Genomic DNA, 16,165 nt, shown 5'->3' on the forward strand with positions numbered 1-16,165 from the left:
CTATAACACTAAGGAGACCGTAGACAAGATGTGTGCTGAAACCATCGTTTTCAGACAAGCTATCTCCAGAACTCACAGCACTCTCATGCTTACTCAAAATGATATACTCAATCGAATCACGGAGCATGATGATCTCTTTCGATCACTGTCTACATCTGTGGAACTTTTTGATGCCAAGATTGACTCTCAAAATCAATCTATCACTACATTGGATAATCGCATCTCTAATCAAACTCCGTATCTGGAGATGCTAACTGATGGCATTCACAATATTTCCGGAAGACTAAACGATCTCTTTGCTCATGTTGTTGCCGCTGATGCCAAAAAGGGGGAAGATAGAGGAACTAGAGGTGATCAAGCAGGAGTTAGGCAAACAGAAGATGAGGCTGAACCTTCTATCAGAAGAGCTCAAGAACCTCAAAATGAAGAAATCATTTACAGGGACATTGGAACCGATTGATCTTTTTATTTTAATACTTTATTAACATTATCCTTTTTTCAATGATCAATCTTTGTTACTTAACGTTTTTCTACTGTTTAGGTTTTGGCATCACCACAAAGGGGGAAATTGTTAGACATGAATTTTATTGTGGCAATGATAACTAAAACCAGTAGACCAGCAAACCAGTACAACAGAATAAATTATCAGTAGCTGCTGTTCTAGTAAAACTAAACCAGTAGAAAAGGGATAACAATACAAAACCAGTAGAGAGCATTTTCTAACGTTGCTATCTTAATTGTTACCGTTAAAGAGTTCCTAGTACTAGTATTAATTACAACATTGAATACTATACGGAGTCATTTAATGCATATTACCCAATTAAGTATAAAACAAGACTGATTGTTTTATAGCTTTTCTGCAGGAACTTGTTTCGGTAATAAAGCTGATTGTATCAGTTATCTGAAGACTTTTTCTGATTGTGAACGTTGAACTCAGTCGATTATATATACTTGGATCAAATCCTTGTTCGACACGACACTTCGCTTATTATCATTTCTCAAGGAACAAAGCTACTCTATTATCAAACGAACATCAGAATTCCTTGAGTACTTAGAAAGTTCAACACAAAGAAAAAGTAGCACACGCCTCACAGCTTATATCAGATCTTTTAAAGATCATCTTGTGCTACTGATTCTTACACTCTTCAATCTCAAACATTGCTTATATTTTATCAGAAGAGTCTGTAATCTGAAAAGAGTCTTTTCAGAACTTTGTGTTTCGTATATTTGTGAGTTGAAGTAACTAAGAGTTTCAGTAGGCTAAGGTGTAAGTCCTTCTGAAGTGGGTGTGTACAAGAGTTGTACTGTAATATCCAAAGTCTTTTAGTTATACCTTCTGGAAATAGAAGAAGGGGAGACATAGAAGAGTTTATCTTCGAACTTCCATAAACAACTGCTGCCTACTGTTTTATTGTTTTTCAACTACTTCATCAGATTGTTTCCGCACGTTTCATTGTAATCAGGTGAAAGTATTCACACAAGATTAACTACTATCCTTAACAGGATTGTAGTACCTTATCAGAACGAAAAACGAGTAGAGTTTATTCACCCCCCTCTAAACTCAACTTCGATCCTCAACAAAAATTAATTTAATGCAAGTAAAATCCACGTACCTTCTTATGAGAACTCTTTTGTCGAAATCAGGAATTTCTTGGAAAACAAGAAGCTTTCGCTGATGGATTAAACAAGTTGAGACGAATAAGCCAATCTTGCAAGGAAAATCAAATTTTACATGTTATTTAAAAAATATCTCAAATGTATTAATTAAATCATCCGAATTTTGTATTTATATTTTATAATTACTCATCCATATTGCATCATGAAACTCAAGCACCATATCTATATGTAAAACCGTTGCAAGTTTGTTTCTTGAAAGCATCGATAACCTTCTTTTTCTTACCATTTCGTTGGTTCATAAAGTGGGATACGGTTTGTAATACAAAAAAATTGTGAAACGTTTTTGAATTTCAATGGGAAATAGTTGCTCAGTTCAAAGAACATTTTCATCTTCATTTGATGATAGTGGCTACCACCACCACCATCAGTGTTGTACCCCACTGCACCACCATGCTCTGCGACCCTTGCACCACAACGCCGGCTGGACAAGAAATTCTCAAGAATTGATGACAATTACCAAACTTTGGATCAGGTTAGGCCATCGTGTTGAATTGCAAGCGGAATTCTTGTTCCATTTGATTGGTTTAGCTGTCTAAGGACAACTGGATGGTTAGGCTAGGCTGTCTTAATTCATGTCACATCTATAAAAATGATGAAATTTCATATATCATTCATAAAAAAATGGCAAATTCTGCTAAAAAAAAAATTAATTCACCATTCTCTTCCGAATAACTATCCACATCATCTTGATAAATAGAGTATCTAGTAATTATTTACTTTTTCTCAGGTAACGGCTGCCCTTTCCCGGTCGGGATTAGAGTCTTCCAATCTAATTGTTGGTATTGATTTTACAAAGAGTAATGAGTGGACAGGTTGTAAACTTCAAACATATGTGTAAATTTTTCAACAAATCCTCCAGAAAAATTTATAGGATTATGCTAACTTTTGATGAAAACCAGGAGCCAAGTCTTTTAACCGGAATAGCTTGCATCATCTCGAGAATGTCCAAAATCCCTACGAACAAGCCTGTTGGAAAAGAAATTCCGACGTTTGACAAAAGATCTACCAACTGAATCCAACAACTGAATTGAACTAACTGATCGACATAACTGAACACGTCATCAGTCAACTGATCGCTACAACTGGAGTCTATTCTATCGTCAACTGATCCTTACTAGCTGATCTCTCAGTAGTACACGTCATCAGTTGAAAGCGACAACCGAAAAATAGTACAGCTATCTGCAACTGGTAGTGGCTCGCCGCATTTCAGAATGAACAGTGTACGATTGTCAGAATATATCGACGTGGCAATCAACGGTTAGAATATTCAAATATCTTTAATGTGACCGTTGAGAGGGAAGCCTATAAATAGTCGAAGGCAGCAGCTGAAGATCCATCGCATTCTCAGTTATCTTATCTTACTTGCTGTTACGCTGCAAAAATATCCACTCACATTCAGAAATCCAAGCTCACGCTTATCAGTTATATCAGTAGTATTCAAGACTACGCTCTAGAGCTTTTATAGAACTTTGTAATCGATTGATAGATTTTCTAAGTTGTGCTAAGATCAGTTACGATCTGTAAAACTGTTGTATACTAAGAGTTTCAGTATTGGCAAAGTGATAAGTCCAAACTGAAGTGGGTCAGTACACTTTTTTGTATTTGATCAAAGTCTTTTAGTGAATATCCTATCTTCATGATAGAAGGGGTGACGTAGGAGTTATTCAAGTCTCCGAACATCCAGAAATAAATTGTGGTGTTATTACTTTCAGTTATTATTTCCAGTTAGATACTCTATCTTTCAGTTAGTTAGTTTTCCGCAACTGTTTTGTTCAGTTTAACTGATTGTTATTGACCGACGGGATATTTAGATTCAGTTTGTAACACAACTGAAATCTGTTTGTCGAAGTATAATTTTAATTGAGCAGTGTTTATTCAACCCCCCTTCTTCTAAACACTCTTCACCCGATTCACCGATCCTTTCAAGTGGTATCAGAGCAAGTCATATCCGTTCAAAGATTATCTATACTCAAATCGCTCACTATGTCTTCATTCAACAAGATTCATATGTTCTCCAGAGAAGATTTCGACGATTGGAAGATCAGGATGCAGGCTCATCTAGCTGCACAGGATGATGACATGTGGTACGTTATAACTGACGGACCCATGAAGATCTTGAAAGCCAATACAACAGTTGCAATCACAGATGGAGCACCTCACCGTATTGAAAAGCCCAGAGATGAGTGGACTGCTGAAGACAAGAGAAAAGCTAATTTGTATAATGTAGCAAAAGACATATTGTACAAAACACTGGACAAAGTGACGTTCAGTAAAATCAAGATGTGCAAGACAGCCAAAGAGATTTGGGAGAAATTAATCCAGCTTTGCGAAGGCAATGAACAAACTAAAGAAAACAAGCTATCTGTTGCTGTACAGAAGTTAGACAACATCATAATGAAAGTTGGAGAAACAATGCATGAATATGATGAAAAAACCAGCTGCATCATCAACGAACTGAATGCACTTGGAAAAGTGTATACCAATAAAGAAGTAGGATTGAAGGTTATCAGAGGTCTTCCCAAGGAATGGGATGTGAAAACCATGACTATGAGAGAGTATAAAGATCTGAACAAATTTGAACTCCATGACCTGTTCGCTGACTTAAAAGCATATGAGTTTGAACTGCAAACTCGAGAAAGAGAACCATCTACCCCAGCAGCAACCAGTGCCTTAGCTGCTGTAAGATCAGAACCAACTGGTTCAGTTGAAAAAGCTACAGATCAACTAAGCAATGACGCCATGCCATTGTTCATCAGGAAATTCGGAAGATTCATGAGGAAGAATCAAGGGAATTTTCAGAAGCAGTACCAAAGAAACAATTCCAGAGAAGAGTCCAATGCATGCTACAACTGTGGCAAACCTGGTCATTTTATTGCTGACTGTCCCAAGCCTAAGAAGGACAGTCAAGTCTCAACTGAAAGAAAGAAGAAAGTGTATGAGCACAAGAGGAGATATAAGGACGACAAGAAGCCTTATAGAAAGAAGCATGAAGTACTCCTAGCTGAGGATAGCAAAGCCAAATGGGCAGAAACTGACAGCGAAGAGTCAGAACCAGAAACCTCTTGCAGCTCTAGTGAACATGAAGAAGAAGTAAAGTGCTTGATGGCTGACGATACAGACGTTTAATCAAGCAGCCAACATGTATTTGACTTTAGTTCAACTGATTTCACAATAGAAGAACTTATTTCGACTCTTCATGACATGGTTAGTGAGTATCAAAAGCTTGACTTATCATTTGAAAAGGCCAGAGTAGAGCAAACTGATCCTATCGACAATAAAACAACAACTGATATATTAGTTGAGATGTTGAGTCTAAAAAGGGAGATTGTCGAACTCAATACTGAAAGGAGCAAGGATCAATTAATGATTCAAAAGTTAATGCTTGAAAATTCAAAGCAAACTGAGCTCATTCAGACTTGGAATAAATCATCCGTTGCATTGACTGATATACAGAACTCTCAGAAATCATTTACTGATAAAACTGGCTTAGGGTTCAGTAACCAGGATGAAACACCTTCCAAAGATACTCAACCAAAACTGAATATGGATAAAAGAAAATATATTCACTTTGTCAAATCAGTTATGGTACAAAAACAAGCTGAACCGAGTAAACTGATTGAACAGCCAACTCATAATATGAGCAAGGGCAAAAGATGTGGTATTGGTTATAGCCCAAGAGTTGTGACTGACTCACGAAGTCAGCCACCAAAAATTTTCAGCAAAAACTACTCAAATGGCTATTTAAACTACTATAACAGCAAGCCAGTTCAGAAAAGATACTGGCTGAACAATCAGTCGAAAAAGGGCAAATCACATGTTGTATCTTCTGCACACCATACACCACACACACAGAGACCGGGAAAGACAATTTGGAATACAGCAACTGGACGGTCAGTTAGACTGATCCAAGTATGGATTCCTAAAGGACTAATCAACTTTGGACCCAAATAGAAAAGAGCACCACAATCTTATCTTGTGTTTGATTGCAGCTAATAGGTACAAGCATTGGTTCTATATGGTATTTGGACAGTGGATGTTCACGTCACATGACAGGAGATTCAAATTTATTATCTCAAATGACTAAGTACACTGGACCAAACATCAGTTTTGGAGATAATTCTAAAGGTAAAACTGTGGGTAAGGGTAAGCTTATCCATGGTAACTTCACCATTAATGATGTTTTATTAGTTGAGAATCTCAAGTATAATCTGATCAGTATCAGTCAGTTATGCGATAATGGATTCTCAGAGAGTTTGACAAACATTCTTGTTCAGTCAAAAACTCAACTGAAGAGATCATCCTAACTGGCAAAAGGTGTGGAAACACTTACAAAGTCAGCTGGAATGATCAAGCTTATGCACCATTATGCTTTATTGCTTCTAAATCTTCTAAAAACTGGTTGTGGCATAAGAGATTGAACCACCTGAATTTCAAATCTATTGCATATTTGAGTAATCACGATCTTGTTACTGGATTGCCCAAAATGGATTTTATCAAAGACAAAATTTGCTCAGCATGTCAGTTTGGTAAACAAATCAAATCCTCTTTTAAGAACAAGGGTCGTAAATCTTCTTCCCGATGCTTAGAACTGTTACATATGGATTTATTTGGTCCAATACCAGTCATGAGCTGAGGGGGAATGAAATACACCTTGGTGGTTGTAGATGATTTTTCAAGATTCACTTGGGTTATATGTAATAGCCGATCCCGGTGTACAGTACGGTTTAAGTTTTGTATGTTTATTAGGTTTTGTGATTTAGAAGTTTAGAGTTGTGTTATGGGTTATAGTATAGTTGGTATTATTGTTTTATGGCCTGGTTGATATTGTTAGTTGATGGTGGTTGCGTCATTTCAGTGTTTCGGATCGATTGTAGTTGCATTGGTATGTTTCTTGGCCGTGACCAGACCGAACCCGCGGTAGTGCAAGCAGTGCACCCGCGGTCTGCATTTGTGGATTTTTGGGAGTTTTGCCGAAGCCACACCGCACCCGCGGTGTTAAGTGTACCGCACCCGCGGTGATTGCAGGACCGCACCCGCGGTCGTCGAGTTCAGGATTTTTGTGTGGTTGCCGAGAGCTTAGCGCACCCGCGGTGCTTGTTGGAGCGCACCCGCGGTGATGAACAGTACATGTATGGGCGAGATTTTAAGTGCTTTTTGGATGAGTTGACTTCACTTTTTTCCTCATTCTTTCCTCTCCATTCTCGATTTCTCTCTTCAAACCAAGGGTTTTCCCTCATTTCTTTCATTTCCTACCTTTGATTTTTGGATTTAGTTGGTGATTTGAGTTGAGATCGAAGTTCTTCTTGGTGCTAGGAAGCTAAGGTAAGCTTTTGGTTGCATTATTTCTGTTAGAGTAGGTGCCCGTCGAGCCAAGTGTTGGCCGAATGTTCACAATGAAACTCTATGTATAAGCAATCTTTATTTTAATAATATTTGAAATTATTACTTTGGCACATCTTTATCTGTATACCCATGCTAGTTGCATAGATAAAGCCCTTGAATATACAAATAGTAGAAAGAATATGAGATGCTCATATGATGAGTATCATGAAACTCATATTTGTAATACTGTATATTCTAAACGGTTCCTAGTCGATTGAGCCGCCACTAAGAAGGATATAGGCCGCTCGAGTTAGAGACTAGTATCTGCGATGTGAGTACCATGTTTCATTGGTAGGGGACATTGTGATGTCCGAGCATGCAGATAGGTGCTCCTTGTAGAGTGCACTGAACAACCCTCCATAAAAGGACTTTCCAAGTGGTTCTCACTTATCGAGTGGAAATGTCCTAGTTTATGGTTGTACAGAATTAGTCCTTATGACCCGGGACAACATTGAGACTCTACGTGCTAGAATTACACTTTGACTTGTTTACCGACTCTCATGGGGTCATCAGGTGGCAAGGTTGGGTGTTCTGTCGAAACACATAGGAGTCGATGCATTGTAGTCGGGGATTCACCGCTTACCTTCGGGTATGGATATCCTATGTGTTATCATGTGTATGTAGATCGAAATCTCTGGCCAGAGTATGGTGGTAATTATGAAATAGTTTCATAGATTACACCATCGATGCAACTACGACATGACACATAGTATCGATTCATTGACAACTCTCGATAAACCAATGGTTGTCGAATCGATCGGGATATATGAGTTGAAGGGACCGTACTGTACGCTAACCATAATTGAATGGTTCTTGCAGGCACTATCATGTGATACCTAGGGAATCACGTAAGCGATGCTGCTAGGCGTTTAACGTGATTGGTTGGGTACTATCAGACTTGAGTTCTGACATTCTTTTTATCAAGGAGTTGATAAGTAAGAATGGAGCAATTGGGGTATGCTCAAATAAGGACATGTTTAGTCCGAATCACATAGAGATGTGAACCCACGGCTAGTTGTATCAATGAACCATTGAGGGCCACACAAGTACTAGCTTTGTAGATCCCGTTGAGAAGTAAAAATAGTTCAATGTGTTGAACGGCTTATAAAGGAGTTTATAAGCGTAAGGAAAATTAGAAGTATGACTTCTATAAAGGAGAAAATAGTTCAATGTGTTGAACGACTTATAAATGAGTTTATAAGTGTAAAGAAAAATAGAAGTATGACTTCTATGAAAGAAATGTAAATTTTAATTTATGGAAGTGTTCCTAAATTAAAATTTGGCCGAGTGAATAATGTATTTGAAAATTGTGATTTTCATAAATATTATTATGGACTAAATTAAATTAATTCAAGTGTTGAATTAATTAAACACTAGTGGACCTAGTAGAGTCCAAATAATTAAATTAATTCAAGTGTTGAATTAATTAAATAACATTGGGCCTTGTAGAGCCCAATTAGAAATAATTATTTAACTAGTGGGCTTGAGTAAAATCAAGTAAGGATTAATTGGGCTCAAATGTGTTTGAGACAATTTAAATAAAGTCCATGGGCTTTGTAAAGGTTACAAGCCCACATGCAAAGCATGCATAGGAGGTGAAAGGTTGGAGAATATTTTTTATTAAAAAATTGCATGGCATGCAACTTTTTCACTTTTGCTTTTTGCAACACCAAGACATGAAAAATTAATTCATTCTCCTTCCCCCTCCAAGTGAGATGGCCGAAATTCTCCTCCCCTTTTTCTCCCAAAATTTTGTTCTTCAATTTGTTGAGGAACACTTCACTTCTCTTTGAAAAATCCTCATATTTTTCTAGTGCAAAATATGAGGGGATCTACCTAGTTGGTGGTGGGCTTAATTTGAAGGAAAGATTCAAGAACTTGGAGGAGAGCTTGTAGATAGTTTCTTGCCTTTGAAGAGCTTAGTTGTTTGACAACTAGTTGGAGCCACAATCAATCTTTTAAAGATTGATAGGTATGATTTCTAAACACACTATGAATGTCATTTTGGTGTTTAAATGTATTTTGCTACACAAACTCTAGGGGGCCGAAATTTTCTTTAAAATTATGCTTCCGTTGTACTTTCGGTCTCCCTAAATCGTTCCCTTTCAAGTGGTATGAAGAGCTATGGTTACCATTTTGTGTAGCATAATACATGATATTATATTGAGATCATTTTCTAACCGTTTGAGATATTTTTTGCAACCAAAATCAAGGCCACTTTTGAAGCTATTTTGGGCAGCATGTTGCTGCCCATTTCGGGCGCCTCGGGCTGCCCGAGGGGCTGCCCGAAACCGGCAGCAAGGGCAGCCCCTTGGGCTGCCCGAAACCTCTAGTTTAAAATAAAAAAAAAATTTTTTTTGTTGTGGCCGGAATCCGGCGACGGTGATGACGACTAGGGTTTCCAAAAATGTTTTGGACAATCTTAGTGTCATGGGCCTTGAGTTGTTGGGCCATTAGATGGTCAACATATTTTGTGAAATTTAAATGGGCCAAAGTATTTTTGGTGAAAAATGAGTTTTGGGCCCTTAAGTTTAAATTTACAATTGTTGCATATATTTTCTCATAAAATAAATAATTGAAGTTGGACTTTAATTATTTATAGTAAATTGTGATTTACAAGAAATTCGATTATAAATAAATTAATTTGAAAGTAGACAAAGGAGTTTGTATACTTTGTTAATTTAATTTATAATTGTGGCGGTTAGTGATTGGATCAAGATATATAATATTGGATCAATTAGTTATGGTGATAATTAATTGATGGTGTATTGTGACACCCTGACCCGTTACAATCAAAATACAGCGGAATTTAAAATTTTCTTTCAAATGGAAGGAGTTTCAAAATACATTTCATAAAATGTTTACAAAATAGCAATACATGATCATTCCAATGACATAACAAAATACAAAATATCATTAGTGTGATCATGTTACAAAATGATACAAAATAATCATCCTTCCAATCTTCGTATGCATATGACCCCAATCCACTGTCAACGTCCCGGTCCGTCACTCTTATCTGCATCACATGAATAAACTGAAATGAGAATAAATCTCAGCAAGTGGAACTCTAACATAGCAATGGTACATAGTATACTCTGTAAAACATGGCTTTTAAATCATGAATACCATCAACTCTGAACATGGATAACGTAGCAATAACAATAGCAATAGCAATAGCAATAAGATGGTATTCTCTTTTCTCTGGTTGGATTGATATCAATAGTATCGCTGTCTGTGGTTGCTAGTATCCCAAATCGATATAAACCGATAACTGTGCAGGATAAAAGCCTATGGTCGATGATCATCTAATTGCATGCAATGCTCTGACTATGATTAATCAATCCAATAAAAACATTTGAACTCTGAAACATTTAAAGCCGTCGTTTCGCAATCTCATATTTTCTTGTATTCCCTTTATAACAATAGTGAGAATCAATACATAGCAATGAATCAATCGAAGGGAATAACACTTTGAAACCTTTAAAACACAATACATATAATATCATGTGAGCAAAGGGATGAAATTCCACTTACTACCCAATAGCACACCTCCAAATAAACTCTTAGCCACCACCTACAACAATAGTCCAAAGATAACACCAATATCAACTCTAAAATCCCATAAACAAGTCAAATAATCCATCAACCAACTCAAACATCAACTCCAAGCCAACACTAAACTCAAAACCTCAATAGAATCGCACCAAAAACTTACCTAAGCTTCCTTATACCACGGAGAACGATGATCTCAAGTCGGAAATCCAAATAACTCCAAGAATCAAAGGTAGGAAGCACTTGAAAATGGAGAAAACCCTTGCAATGGAGAGAATCTCGAATGGGAGAGAAGAAGATAAGGTAAGGTATGGCCAACAACTCCCAAAAAGTAGCTTAAAATCTCGCCCATACTTACACCGCGGGTGCGGTCACACAACCACCGCGGGTGCGGTAAGCTCACGGCATTCCAAATAAATTCCATGCACGAACACCGCGGGTGCGGTGCTACAATTACCGCGGGTGCGGTCTCCACCGCGGGTGCGGTCCTTGCACTGCCGCGGGTGCGGTGATGCCACGGCCTTCCAAATGCAAAATGGTGAATAGTACACCGCGGGGGCACTCCTCTAAGAGCGCGGGTGCACTCTACTCACGGCAATGAACAGTACAAATCCAACTAAAATCGATCCGAAACGCTGAAACGAACAATCAACACCAACTAATACCTCAAATAAATAATAACCAATAATACTATGGCCCAAAACACAACTCTAAACATCTAAATCACAAACCCAAATACGAGTAAAGCTAAAACCGTACCGTACACCGGCTCGGCTATTACAATCTCCCCTCCTTAGAGGAATTTCGTCCTCGAAATTGACGTCACGGCACGAACAACTCAGGATACCTCTCTCTCATCTCAGTCTCTGGTTCCCACGTAGCCTCCTCAATCAAATGGTTCCTCCAAAGGACTTTAACGATGCCGATCTCTTTGTTCCTCAAAACTTTAACTGTGCGATCCAAAATCTGAATCGGAATCTCTTGGTAAGTCAAATTCGGCGTCAAGTCCAATGGCTCATGGCGAAGAACATGGGAAGGATCTGCAATATACTTCCTGAGCATCGAAACGTGAAACACATTATGGACTCTGTCAAGATCGGGCGGTAGGGCTAATCTGTAAGCTCGGTCACCAACTCTGTCCAATATCTCGAATGGACCAATGAATCTAGGACTCAACTTGCCCTTCTTGCCAAATCTCATCACACCCTTGAGAGGTGCAATCTTCAGAAATACATGATCGCCAACCTCAAACTGCAAAGGTCTGCGACGAACATCTGCATAGCTCTTCTGTCTGGACTGAGCAGTCTTCATCCTCTCTCTGATCACTGCAACAACATCGGCAGTCTGCTGGACCAACTCGGGACCCAACATCTTCCTCTCACCAACCTCATCCCAAAACAAAGGGGATCTGCACTTTCTGCCATAAAGTGCCTCATACGGTGCCATGCCAATCGATGCCTGGTAGCTATTGTTGTACATGAACTCCACAAGAGGCAACTTAGAATCCCAACTACCAGAATAGTCAATAGTACAAGCTCTGAGCATATCCTCAAGAATCTGAATGACTCTCTCTGACTGACCGTCGCTCTGAGGATGATAAGCTGTACTAAACGCCAACCGCGAACCCATAGCTTTGTGCAAACTCTTCCAAAACTCTGATGTAAATCTAGGGTCACGATCAGACACAATCGACACTGGAACCCCATGAAGTCTGACAATCTCTGCTATGTAGTCCTCGGCATACTGATTCATCGAGTACGTCGTCTTGACTGGGAGAAAATGAGCTGACTTGGTCAATCTATCAACAATGACCCAAATGGAATTGAAACCCTTCTGCGTCCTGGGCAGACCAGTCACGAAATCCATAGTGATATGCTCCCACTTCCACTGAGGAATCGGCAAAGATAGCAATGTCCCAGCAGGTCTCTGATGCTCAATCTTAACCTGCTGACAAGTAAGGCACTGAGAAATGAACAAAGCAATATCTCTCTTCATACCTGGCCACCAATAGAGTCGACGAAGATCCTGATACATCTTCGTGCTGCCTGGATGAATCGAATAAGGTGCGGTATGAGCCTCTGTCAAGACGTCTCTACGAATATCGTCGCCAGTAGGAACACAAATACGGCCTCTGAAAGTCACCAAACCATCTCCATTCAGACCAAACTCTGAATTCCCTCTAGCCTCAGCTCTAGCTCTCAACTCTGTCAACTGAACATCAGTCGACTGCTCTCTACGGATCCTGTCCGTCAAAGTAGATCGAATAACCAACGCTGACAAAAGAGCAATGGTACCTGGAATCACCAGATCGTTCTCCTCTCTCTGCAAATCCATCAACAATGGCCTCTGAATCAAAGAACTCAACGAAGCACTCGACTTGCGGCTCAAAGCATCAGCCACAACATTCGCTTTCCCTGGGTGGTAACTGATCGTCACATCGTAATCCTTGACAAGCTCTAACCACCTCCTTTGCCGCATGTTGAGCTCTTTCTGAGAGAACAGATACTTCAAACTCTTGTGGTCTGTGAAGATCTCACACTTCTCGCCATACAGATAATGCCTCCAAATCTTAAGGGCGAAAACCACAGCTGCTAGCTCCAAATCGTGCGTCGGATAATTCTTCTCATAATCCTTCAACTGGCGAGACGCATAGGCAATAACCTTACCTCGCTGCATCAGAACTGCACCAAGGCCTCTCTTAGACGCATCAGTATAGACCACAAAATCCTCGGAACCACTAGGCAATGAAAGAACAGGAGCCGTCGTCAACCTGTCCTTCAATTCCTGAAATGCACGCTGGCAATCGATAGACCACTCGAACTTCACAGTATTCTTCGTCAGATTGGACAATGGCAGGGCAATCTTGGAGAAACCTGAAATGAAACGACGATAATAACCCGCCAAACCAAGGAAACTGCGTACCTCAGAAACAGTGGTAGGAATAGGCCAACTCTGAATCGCCTCTATCTTCAACGGATCAACAGCAATGCCATCTCTCGAAACCACATGGCCTAGAAAAGAAATCTGATCCAGCCAAAACTCACACTTCTTCAACTTGGCGAACAGCCTCTTCTCTCGCAACAACTGAAGAACAACTCTGAGATGCTCGGCATGAAGCTCTCTGGTCTTGGAATAGATCAAGATATCATCGATGAAAACAATGACGAAGCTATCCAGATAAGGCTTGAACACACGGTTCATCAGATCCATGAAGACTGAAGGGGCATTGGTCAAACCAAAGGACATGATCAGACACTCATAGTGACCATACCTGGTCCGGAAAGCTGTCTTAGGGATATCAGACTCCCTAACCTTCAACTGATAGTAGCCAGACCGAAGATCAATCTTCGAGAATACAGTCGCACCATGGAGCTGATCAAACAGATCATCTATCCGAGGCAACGGATACTTGTTCTTGACAGTCACTTTGTTAAGCTCCCTGTAGTCGATACACAGCCGCAAAGAACCATCCTTCTTCTTGACAAACAGAACCGGAGCTCCCCAAGGCGAAGAACTCGGACGAATAAAACCCTTGTCTAATAGATCCTGCAACTGAGTCTTCAACTCCTGCATCTCGGTAGGAGCCATCCTGTACGGAGCCTTAGAAATAGGAACCGTACCTGGAGCTAAATCGATCACAAACTCAACATCCCTATCCGGTGGCAAACCCGGAACATCATCCTCAAACACATCAGCAAACTCCCTCACAACATCGATATCATCTACATTCAACTTAATCAATCTATCAACATCCACAATAGAAGCAATAAACCCATCGCAACCTCTACACAACAATCTCTCAGCCTCAAGACAAGAAATAAAAGGAAGGACCAGCGAAGTACCTGTGCTGGCGAGAGCTCCTCCCTGGCCATCATCTGCAAAAGCTACTGTCTTAGCAACACAATCGATAACTGCACGGTAAGTCGAAAGCCAATCCATGCCAAGAATAACATCGAAAGCAACCATAGGGATAACAATCAAATCAGCGAAGACAACTCGCTCCTCAATACTAACAGGGCACGCATACACAATCGAGGTCGGGCACAAAACATCCCCCGAAGGCAAAATAACACTAAGCTGAAGGGAAAGAACAGAAGGAACTATATCCAACGATCTCAAAAACAAATCAGACATAAACGAATGAGTAGCACCAGTATCTATCAAAGTCGTAGCGACTCTGCCTGAAATCAAAATAGTGCTAGAGATCAAAGAAGAATCACAATTAATACCTTCCTTGGTCATCGCAAAGATACGACCCTGCACCTTCCCTTGGCTATCTCCTCTCGGACAATTCCTGGCAACGTGGCCTGCCGTGCCACAACGGTAACAAGTATGAGTGCCATATCTGCACTCTCCACGGTGATGCTTGCCACACTTAGGACACAGTGGCTTCTCGGGATCAACTGGAGCAACTGGAACTGGCGGAGGTCTAGGACTGAACTCCATCTTGCCTTTACCCTTGAAACGATCCCTGCCCTTCTGATTCGAACCCTGGCCTCTCTGAGCAATGGCCTGGTGCCTCTCCTGCCTCTCTCTAGCAATGTCCTTCTCGTCCTGCTCGGCCATCAAAGCTTTGGACACTATCTCCTTGAAAGTCACAGCCTTGGACATGTTGATGTCCCGTCGAATCTCAGCTCTGAGGCCTCGAATGAAATGAGCGCCTTTGTCTTTGTCGTTCGAAGCAATGTACGGAGCAAACAAGCAACCCTCCTCAAACTTCAGAATATACTCACCAACATCCATGCCTCCCTGTCGAAGCTCCAAGAACTCTGAAACCTTCCTCGCTCTAATGGCATCCGGAAAATACTTGTCGTAGAACAAGTCTGTAAACTCTGACCACTTCAGCGTCGCAACAGTCACACCAACCTTGGTCGCATTCCACCAAATGCGGGCGGCCTTGACCAACATGAAAACAGCACAACTGATCCTGTCTTTGTCCTCGTACTGCAGATGATCGAAGATCGCTTCTAAAGCCTTGACCCACTCAACAGCAACTAGCGGATCAGAACTACCTGCGAATTCCGGTGGATCCATCCTCTTGAAGGCAGAAAAGACGGCATCGGTGCCAACTGCCTGAGCTACTGGAACTCTACCTTGCCCTCTACCTTGGCCTGCACCTTGCATACGAATGAGCTGCTGAATCTGCTCGCTATGCACCTTAGCCTGCTCCTTAAGCAACTTGCCGAACTCATCGACAACTCTAGAGGAAGAACTATCCTCCCCCTCTACTGCTTTCCTCTTAGGTGGCATACTCTACAATTGCTCACAAGACACAATCAATATATAACAATGAATAGATAGATGCAAGAAAACATACCCGGACAGTTGAAAGTAGACGAAGTCATATGCATTGGTCCGAAGAACCGGTGCTCTGATACCACTAAATGTGACACCCTGACCCGTTACAATCAAAATACAGCGGAATTTAAAATTTTCTTTCAAATGGAAGGAGTTTCAAAATACATTTCATAAAATGTTTACAAAATAGCAATACATGATCATTCCAATGACATAACAAAATACAAAATATCATTAGTGTGATCATGTTACA

At 40.3% G+C, this 16,165-nt stretch overlaps 1 pseudogene; it reads left to right on the forward strand.

Moving 5' to 3' along the window:
* The first annotated feature begins 1,859 nt into the window (after positions 1-1,859).
* The window catches only part of LOC140822031 (E3 ubiquitin-protein ligase RGLG1-like), an 87,132-nt pseudogene continuing 72,826 nt past the window's right edge, over positions 1,860-16,165 (forward strand).

The sequence above is a fragment of the Primulina eburnea genome, unplaced genomic scaffold (genome assembly GCF_022965805.1).
Source record: "Primulina eburnea isolate SZY01 unplaced genomic scaffold, ASM2296580v1 ctg739_ERROPOS11973397, whole genome shotgun sequence".
Taxonomy (NCBI): Eukaryota; Viridiplantae; Streptophyta; class Magnoliopsida; order Lamiales; family Gesneriaceae; genus Primulina; species Primulina eburnea.